The sequence below is a fragment of the Haplochromis burtoni genome, unplaced genomic scaffold, assembly GCF_018398535.1.
Source record: "Haplochromis burtoni strain Fernald_Lab_line unplaced genomic scaffold, NCSU_Asbu1 Contig_120, whole genome shotgun sequence".
In the NCBI taxonomy this organism is placed as follows: Eukaryota; Metazoa; Chordata; class Actinopteri; order Cichliformes; family Cichlidae; genus Haplochromis; species Haplochromis burtoni.
The window spans coordinates 143,911-150,862 of NW_024582481.1; positions in this window are offsets into that span (position 1 = coordinate 143,911).

Below are 6,952 nucleotides of genomic sequence, written 5' to 3' on the forward strand. Positions count from 1 at the left end.
TTTTGCAAGAATGTCATAGGAGGTGAGAGAAAGCATGTTCAGTGAGAGGAAGCATGGGATTTCCACATAAAAGCTATGCAAGTACAGAGAAATGATTAAAACTCCATCCAGAGCAACCCTCTCAATCTGAGGCTGCAGTGCTAACCATTTACTCCTGCACTGCCAGTTAGTAGCCTCATTAATAATAGTTTTCAGGAATTAGGAAACTGGGATGCAGTATTCTCTCAGTCATTGATTTTTTCCCTCACTGTAGGGCTACAGAAGAAGGATTTTTTTTTGTGGACCAGACATTTAATGATTGCCAAAAAAACCACACCTGAAAAAATCTCACCCACCACTTTTTCTGGAAGAGGGCTTGGTAAAATTCTGTAATACTTGAACTTGGCTATAACTAAGGTTTATGCTCATTATTTACAGCTGTTGACTACACCCAACCCCATGGTTCTCATGCAGTCATTACAGTTCAGTTTTACCCTGCTCTTTTGCTGTGTATTCACATACTGTGTGCACTCTTTGACACACAGAAACCTTGGATACCCCTACGATTTTGCAGACACAGCTTAGAATGTTGCTGCAGAAACTTCAGGGGCCCATGTGAGGGTTATTTGCGATAGTGTTCGTTTCCTCCTCCTCTGGAAGTTAAACACTTGCAGATGTTTCTTATTCTTTCTTTACCGTTTCTCCACAAAAATGTCCTTGGTGCTGGCTGCACAGTTGTTATTGAATGTGGATAATCAGGTCAAATAGATAAATGTTATAATGTTTAAAGAACTCTTCATTTGGGTCATGGTTTGCTGTGTATAAATAGTTAAGAGTTAGTAAGTATTAAGAAGATTTATTTATAGGTTAAAAGGTTTTTAAAAAGCAATTTCCACTGAAACAGCAACAACAAGCTTTCCCTTATTTAATTTCCAGCCTTCTGAGCTGTAAAAGCACACCGAGGTTGAGTGTTACAAAAGATAACAGACTTTGATGAACCATCTGATGAGTAAACTGTGCAATTCCCTAAAACTATGATTGTTTATCAAGAGCAAGTCTGTCTGCCAAGTTCTAAATCTTGGAATATTTATATTTATGAGAAGGCCAACAAGTCATTCAGTTTCCTGGGTAAATGATGGGAAAACTGTCTTTCCACAATGCAGTCAGAATGTAAATATTTAACAGCTTATTTGGCATCTTTTTGGTATGGAAAGCAGGAAAACAAACCTTGCAGAAGGTTTTTTATAGAAAAACAAAATCACATATCTACATCTGAGTTTCCTTTCCCATGTAGTGCTCAAGCTCAACTGCATCATTCTGAAACTATTAGAGTGGTGACAATATCTGGTATTGTCACCACAGATGTTTTTTAGGCTTTTTAAAAAACAAAAAACAAAAAAAGTTTTAATTCTATTGGTTTTTTTGAAACCCTTTTTTTTCTTCTTAATTTTAGACTTTCCGTTGTGGAAAAAAGTGCAAAATAACACACCAAAAACCCAAATTTCTGATACTGCTTTTTTTTTGACGTGGTTCCTAAAGATTCTAGATAATTTTCTTGCAGCAAATTATGACCTTGTGGTTTGTTTCATACATTCTTCAGCAACTGTGAAAAATAAAGTGCCCGCTCTTTTTATATGCTAGTCCATAATAAAAATCAATCAATTAAGACGAATAACAACAGACACATATCACATGGTATCATGCTGTGTCATTGTTTATTTAACAAAAACTGAAGCAAAATCTAGAAGCAGTGTGTGAAAAATTGAAGCTAGGACTGCAGGTACGTGTTTAAACACAGCTCTTGCAGAGCTCAAGCACAACATTTCAAACATGTTAAGGTCCAGACAAAATAAGTTGCATAGTGAAGGGCCACTGCAATACTGTGGGTTTTTTTTTTTTATTCTGTTTCAGATTTGGCTGCTGGGCTTAACACCCTGATCTTCTTGCATTACCTAATATGGGTAAAGCTTTAGCTGTCAGACAGCGGTACTATATTTTTCACCCACTACTTCTGCATTTTGGCTCATTTTTTGTCACATAAATAATGACACACTGCAATAAATCATCATATTTTCCTTTATTCTGGAAGGAATAGACCATTTTTCTTATTATAATGTGTCAAACCTTAGACTTGAAAGAAAGTGTGCTTTCTTTTTCACATGACTGTACAGTAGGTATTCAAACCTTTCAGTGATGCTATCTTTACAAGATAGCATCAAGTTCAAATAGAAACTGTTCTTCCGGCTAAAGTGTTTCCAATCTCAGTTTAAAAGAAAATATAATTTCTTATGGTGAAACTCTTTAGGAACAACAAACAAACTAAATAATTTGTACATAGATATTTCTAGTAAAATCAAAACCTTCCTTTTCCCCCCAATACTTTTGCTGTTGGAAATTGTTAATGTCAATGTCAAAATAAAGCTCAAGAATTTAAAAAAAATTATTGCAAAAAAATAAATAAATAAATCAGTATCACTCATCTAAATTTGGCCAGTTGATACTTTTAATGACAAGTTCCTACTTTCTTATTTTGGTAATTTCGAATGGATTCAAACACACCAGAGACATCTTGTGGCAAATGATGCGTACTTCAGTTTAAGACGGTGATTTCACTTCACTTCAAAACTAACAGGCACTTCCATGTCATTATTTTAAACACAGGGATGATGCGCCAAGCCAAAACATCCTATATTGAAACAGAGATTGAGTGGGGTGCTCGCTTTGAACCATGCATGACGCTGGAGAAGGGCTCATTCAGAGTGGACCTGCGTTGGTTCCACACCACCTACAAGGTACCACTACCTAACTGCAGTGCCAGCCAGGCACACCAGCTAATGGCTCTGACTGACTGCAAAGTCCAAAACCACAGAACCAGCCAAACTGGGAAAGCTGGGCAGAGGGAATGACCGAAGAAGACAAAGACAAGCAACCATCCCATGGAGGATTCACTATTGCTAACATTCAGGAGGAGAGAGCATCAGAAGGCAATGAATGTGAAGAGGGTACCGAAAAAAGCACGCCATAAGACATTTTAACCTTTTTAAGCTGAATTGGTCATAAACACTTTCTCAGTATGAAGCTTTTTTTCTTTTTTTTAAAAGATGATACCAGCATTTCACTGTAGAAGAAGGGCAGGTGTAAATATACATAATAAATACTTTGAATTGACTATTTGCTAAACTTTATCCCAAAGTATTGTTGGCACACAGGTCCAGCTTTAAACTATAGCAATACACATAGAATTTTACAGCATAAATGCTTGCAGATTTACTATTCTTAGTAAAGTTGAAGCACCAGCAGATTCTTGATTTTAGTTGTTACCGAAATGTATTTTTTCCTCGTCTATGGCATGTCCAAAACAAACCTGCGTTTAATCTCATGCAACTAAATAAATAGCAGCACTGTATTTCAGCATTGCAATGTTGTGTTAATCACTCCCTGTGGTTTTGGAGGAAAGGGCAAGAGCAGACCAATGTTCCCTCTAATTTTTCATGTGTCTGAGGGAACACACAAACTCCCTGAGCGGTCCCTTGGACCACTGTGAGCAAAATTAGACGTGTGCACTGTGGTCACGCCAGCATCGAATCCATCCAAGTTACATGGTTTATTAAAATTACAGCATTTACATTTATGTTAGACTACTTTTAATTAACTGCTTATGAAAATTTAAAAAAAAAAAGTCTTGTTCATGACCTGTGTAGTATGTTAACACTATTGGAAGTAAAAATAACTTGAACTCCAATTTTGAAAACACAACTTTCTTTTTTTTTAATTTTTTAATAAAGCTCTGACTTGTATTATGAGTCTGTGGTCTGGGAGAGAGTCCTGTAACTCTCTGTCTGCAAAATACAGTATATAATGAGCAATGCTGGGCAATTAATTATATAGTTACTTCATCAAAAAAAGTAACTGAGTAATTCAAACAAAGTTTTTTGATTTCACCTATCGCTGGTTATTTCTAGAATATAACACCCGCGATAAACGAGGGACAGCTGAGAAATATAACATTTGAATCCATTTTCTCTTTTGCCCTGAGGCGCGGGGAAAAAATATTGACAAGTCGATGAACATCATTTACAGATATATTGGGTAAATGCCCGAGACATCTATAGAAATGTAAATCGCCGCTTGATGCATTCATTTGCTTAACTTGTTTTGGACCGTAAACAGGGCGCGAATAGGACACCGGAAACAAAGCTCCCCACAGGAGTTTCCGCACCGGAAGTAGCATATGCTAACTTGCACATAGTCAATTTGATGCCACACAAATTATTTGTGCCACTCCAAAAAATAATTTCTGTCCACTATGAGATAAAGGAGAACAACAGCCTGATACCTGCAGGCCTGACAACAGGAGATGTATCACTGCTGTAACACCTATAACATTTAGTCACCTCATTGTTCTGACGCACACAACAAAACTATTGACTACACTACACACTAACTACACAAGATTTGCGCTAAATGTCGCAAATCTCTCACATCTCAAAACACCGCTGTCACTCCTAAAACTTCCCTCTTCCTAAACAACTAAATGGCATGTTGCCATATCATTTCTGATTGGTCGACATGGTACATTTTTCCACCAATACGAAAGGGTGGGGTTTTTTTTTTGGTTTGTTTTTGCTGACAGGCAGGGCTGGACGTGGACAAAAAAATCAGCCCGGGCATTTTGACTAGAGACCGGCCCACCAGGTATTATCCGGTTGTTCAGTCTGACGTCACTAGCCGTGTCTGGACCTAAACTCCGCTGCAGGTCCATATATCAAACAATCACTATGGCATTACTGAGAGTTGAAAAACTGTCTAAAGTCTTTCATCTTTAATAAAATGATCAGCGTTCCGCTCTACCAGGTGTAACAACTGAGTTTAACATCCAGGCATCCATGAAAACGGAATTTATGACATTTAACGGAGTTAGAAGTTAGCAGGGAGTTAGCTTGCTAGCTTCTATCTAAATACAATATAATATGTCCTGACTGCAGGGTTTTGGAAACAAATTAAAACGTACAGCTCTGTTATCACTTCCAGCATAAATGAAGACAGAAAACTAAAAAGCAGTGACGTTTGTAGGGTTACTGAAGTTGGGCTAGCTGGTACATAATGATGTGCTACGTGACCGCTAGCGACACAGCTATGTTAGCATAATATAAACAAGCTAACTTTTTTTCCACTCAATAAAAGTTAACGTGAGTGTTCTGTGTGGTCAGGAACAAATGTAATCGCATTGTAAAAGGTCCAAACTTCAGCCAGGAGAACAACTGAGATAATCCATCCACAATACGAGGTTAGTCATTCATATACTGCTGCATGGGCTGGGCTGTAGTTACATCCTAAGGTTTTAAAAACTGAGCTTAAATAAATGATTAGCGGTAATAAAAGCCGAGGGAGGTCAACAGTGATCACTGACTGTTTTAGGAGCTTTTTGAGATCAAATAGAAGAAAATACATAACATTAAACATGTTAATAACACAAAAGCCATATTAAACGCAGACTACTTTAGGCCCGGAAGTAGGATTCGTCACGTCATCACTGAACAACCGGATAGGAAAAACCATAAAGCCTTTGAATGAAAACAAACGCTGTTGTCACAGTGATGTACACTGTCTTGTTGGGATATATGTATCAAACTAATAAACTTAAACCTACACCATCCTCCCTATTCTGGTATTCTAAACAGTACTTAGCTGAAACCCAAAGACTGCTTGGTTGAGTTAACCTCCTGAACTATCTACAACACATGGTGGAAACCTGAAATTAAGACAGAGAAGACTAGAGGTGAGACATGATCATTACTGAATATTAAAAATAATAAATGACAGATTTAGTGACATTTTCATAAACTATTTACCACATCAATAAACAGCATGGCAGGGCAAAATATTTTTTCTAACATGGGAACCTTTAAAAAGTGAAAGGAGACAGAAAAACAGGTGAGAAAGAATAAAACTTAATTGACTTTTTGATGGCATTTTACACAAAGTACTGGTACAGTATCTAGAAAATGTGGGAAAATACTGGCATCATGTACAGTACTTTCTCCTGAAGGAATTATGTTGGGACCCTGAAAAAAATTACTATGTACAATAATGGATTTCTATACATTTGACATCAGATGAAAACTTTGGTTGTAAGATTCGGATAATTATTTGTTAAAAGCTAGAAATTTGGTGTTGTTTGTCTCTCAGAAACAGTTCATAACTTTCCTTCAACTCATTCATGTCACCTAAAGGGTAAACCTGTTTCTCCATCACCTGTTCAGCTCTGATGATTCAGTAAGAACATCTCCTGGTTTCATCTTCATGTTTCCCTCTCACCAGAAAACCAAACCGATATCATGACCAGCAGCTTTACAGCTGTGGCTCCAGCAAACATCAGCTGATCCTAGAAAGTAATATTAAATAAATTCTAACAACAGCGCTTCTGCTGTTTAAGGATGCAGGGACTGACAGAGACGGGGAAGAAGTCTCATTATGACGAGTAAAGTTTACCTTGCCTGGCTGGGCAGCTCTCTGGGTGCTCAGCACCCCCAAAGCTCTGATCCTAGAATTGCCCCTGTTCAGAGTTACTATTATGCGTTTCGTATTAAGCTGAAAATAAACGCGATTTGTCCCGTACTTCAGCTACAATAAAAAAAAAAAAAAAGACAAAAAGCTGGAGTTATTCTGCGTCTTTACGCTGTCAGCTGCCTCTTCTTCTCTCATTCTCCTCCCACCCTATCATGCTACTACTTCAATCACGAAACTGATCAATGATCAGCTGATCGGCGTTTCTGCCGCAAGTCCCGTCTCTCTTGTTTGTTTATCTCCCACTTTGCGCCAGAAAGAGGAAACTAGCGGAGGTCGCATTAAATGTCTCCAGTTGTCCCGAGTTCCCTCTGACTGTCTCCTTGGTGCATTTAAACCCCTGTTCCTCCCTGTCCTCATCGTCTGTTGTCTGCATCTCCATTATCAGTCATCATAATTGTACCCT